Raw genomic sequence first — 3,760 nt, forward strand, 5'->3', positions numbered from 1 at the left:
AGGGACAGAACAACCAGGGAATGTATATACACAAATTGAAGATGGTAAAACAAGTTGGCACGGTAGCAGTGGTTAGCTCTGCTGCTTCACAGTGCCAGGGGCCTGGGTTCGATTCCCGGCTCGGGGTCACTGTCTATGTGGAGTTTGCACGTTCTCCGTGGGTTTCCTCCAGGTGCTCCAGTTTCCTCTCATTCTGAAAGACGTGCTGGTTAGGTACCGGACAGGCACCAGACTGCGGTGACTTCATTGCAGTGTTAATGTAAGCCTTACTTGTGGCTAATAAATAAACTTTAAAGTTGAGAAGCTATTGAAAAGGCAACAGGAATCTGGATTTCAGAAAGAGACACTACTGACGTTATTTTGAGTGCATGTTTACTGAGGTTGCCGGTGGCAGCTCAAGATCTGGAAGTCGCAGTTCTTGCCGGAGAGAATAAAGCTTCAGATCTTCCCCGTCTCTCACCAGCAACATTAGGTTCACACCCTTCAATATAATTAACACACCCCCTTGCTATATCTTTTAATCATGCCAATGTGACACGGTTTGTTGGCAGTGTGAGATGGAACCTGGATAGAAAACTGACCAGTTTCGCTGGGGAGAAACGCCATTTTTCTCACCAGAAACACACTACCACTTTTGGGTAAGATTTAACCTCAAGTTCAAAGGGAAGGATGTTATGCTAAACCTTTATAAAACGCGAGTTAGACCTCAACCCCAGTATTGCCCAATTCTGAGCACCGCACTTCAACAAGGATATTAAGAACTCAAGATAGGGTGGAGAGAAGATTCACTAGAATTATACCAGAAATTAAAGACTTCAGGTATGCGGTGAGATGAGAGAAACTAGGGATGTTGTTGTTACAGCGGAGATGGCCAAGAGAAAATTTGATAGGTATTCAAAATCTTGAATGGTTCTCTGATAAATAGGGAGAAGCTGTTTCAAGTGGCAGAAGGGTCAATAACCAGGAGACAGATCTTTTGCGTAAGAAGCTATTATGCATTGCCTGAAAATATGATAGCAGAGTCAATAACATTCAAAAGTTAATTGGATAAATGCTTGAAGATTTGCAGGGCTAGAGAAAAAGAGCAGAGACATGAGTTGAATTGGATAACTTTCTGAACCCGACAAGCATGATGAGCTGAACAGGCCGCTGTACTGCATTGTTTAGCGATTTCACCTTGCAGTCTCACTCAGGCATGTAGAATGAACTTTTGAATAAAATATATATTTGTGATTATATAGCACTTAAAAAAAATGGATGGATGGATACATAGAGAAGTGAGATGAAGGTTTTAATACTGCAAAGTTGGGGCAATAAAATGTCTTCCTCTAAATAGAGGATCGATATATGGTATGGGGTGGGGGAAAATAATCAATTCTGGACTGACTGAATCAGGCTCGAACTTTTATTTCTCTGCATTTTTTGTCTTTTATGATTGAAGCTTTTCTTGAGATGAGACCAAGAGCATGGCATTCCAAACTCATAACTGTCCAGTTCAAAAGTATAGCTTGTGCTTTCATAATCTAATTTTTAAGGTATGTAAAGTACTATAATTCAGACAATTAGAGATTCAATTCACATTCAGGTTTCTAGAAAATTTTAATCTGGTATTTCTCCACTTTAATTTGGTGTTGAAAACTACCAATAAATGATTTCCTGTGGTGGGGGAAAGGAGTGCAAAACCCTGCATCTGAAAAAGATGGCACTCTGTTGTGCTTTGGACTTGAATCTTGAAATGTTAAAAATACACACTTGTTTTATACACCAAGAACGAACATATAGAAGTTATTTTAGTAATCGGGGAAACTAATTTTTAGTGTAGCTGCCAATCATGAATTAAGACACTTCAATCTTCACCGTTCCTTTTTCTTTATTATACAACTAAAATGCCAAAGTTCACAGTTCTTGGCATGCCAGTAGTTCTGCTTCTGCATTGCATTGGGTTGCCTCTTTTCACCAATATCTTTAAATATGAAAACATGCAAAGTCATTGATTTATTCCATTATGAACTTATCTTTATAAAGTTTATCATTCAATTTAAATAGGTTTGCAATTAGGCAAAGCACAAACAAACATAATTCTAATCCAAGATCCAAAGGAAACATTGAGTGGATACCACTTTCAGTAGAAACAGTCAAATTAAAGAAAGTTGTACTCCTTTTGTAGGATCCTTCCAACGATGCAAAGTTGTAGCAAGCTAAAATAGTATTTTCAAAAGCCATAAACTGGTACTGGGGATCAATTGTTGTGAACAATACCGGGACGCCTTTAAATACAACTTGTATGCACAGTAACCCCCTCCTTGCAACATCACAATATTCTTTTGCATCAGATCAAGGGAGAACTGAGAGATTACCAATACATATCAAAATTTGGAAAAATGACAAACTAAAAGTTGCGATTATATATTCAGCAGCACATTTCAGAATTAAAGTACACAAAAATATTCAGAGGTTTTACCACAGTACTCCCCTTTAAAAATGCTATCAAGTACATTTAACTTAAAAACAGCTATTAAGTTTTGTCAGTCTATTTCTGTTTTCCTTTCAAATACTGCACTGTAAGACTCTCAAAGATGAGCACATTATTTATGTACAAGATGGAAGAAACATTTCCCTGCAGACATTTTGCCCTTCTATTAAGTCTTTAAACACAAATGAGGCATGCTTTAGAAAATCTGGATTTAAGCTTAAACCATTGGTTCCTCCAGTTTAGGAAACGTCTTACAGCTTTGACTATATCGGAATTGCGAAAGAAAAGAAAAAAATAAACTTACATTCAGACACACCATATTAAGTTTCTAGGACATCCCAAAGTACTTCACAAACAATGAATAACTTTTTCCAAGTTTAGTCACTTATGCAGACAACCAGAACCTGGCATTTGTCATTAGGAGATTTGAGCTTTTAAAAGGCAACTATGTGAACTTAAAGATGGCAAACTTTAAAGGGAATCATGTTCGTCCAAATACTTATATGGTTCCTGCCTTGCTCATTTCTGAAGCTAACCCAGTTATCCACTAATTAAAATACTTAATTTAACTAAGCTGAAAGTTGATGTCAGAGAATCTTGAAGCTCGTGGACAAATTTAAATATAGTAAGGGAGTTTTACCCCAATTAAGAAAAAGGGAAGTTTTGAGTAATGATTATCAAATTACTATCAAAGCAAAGTGTGAACATTAAATCTTAAACACAAAGCATCAAACTGTATTGTTAAAACTTGTGCTCAGCTTTTCAAGGATTGGCAATAGTTGGACCCCATGCAATTATAGATGTTGGTTTACCTTTTCAAAAAAAACTGGATGGGCAAAGTTAAGTAATTTGCACAATAAAAGCCGACCAGTGTATTTATAAATATATAAATGCCTCACTAATGTACATTTTCCAGTGCAAGGTCTAACAACTGTGGTCGCTCTCTCAAAAGGAATCTTTTCATTTGACAATGAAGAGGTTCCATATGGAGTTGCTCAAAGTTTTTTTCTGACTTTGGGCTCAAGTAATTGGCATTGAAGCAAGAATTCATTACTGCAAGAATATTGGCAGCAATGATATCTTATCAGCTTGATAGCTAATTATGAACGGACAGCTTTATGACACTCAAGCTGATATTGGTGCAGTCACTTCCCGGTGAAATTGAAAACATTTTCAAAGAACTAGAAATATATGGCAACATTAGGATATCCACTTCTAAAAATATTTTTAAATGACTTTCAATAAAGAGGGGAAGGGAATAAACTTTAATTCATTGCATTCTTCTCC

The sequence above is a fragment of the Mustelus asterias genome, chromosome 10 (assembly GCF_964213995.1).
Source record: "Mustelus asterias chromosome 10, sMusAst1.hap1.1, whole genome shotgun sequence".
Lineage (NCBI taxonomy): Eukaryota > Metazoa > Chordata > Chondrichthyes > Carcharhiniformes > Triakidae > Mustelus > Mustelus asterias.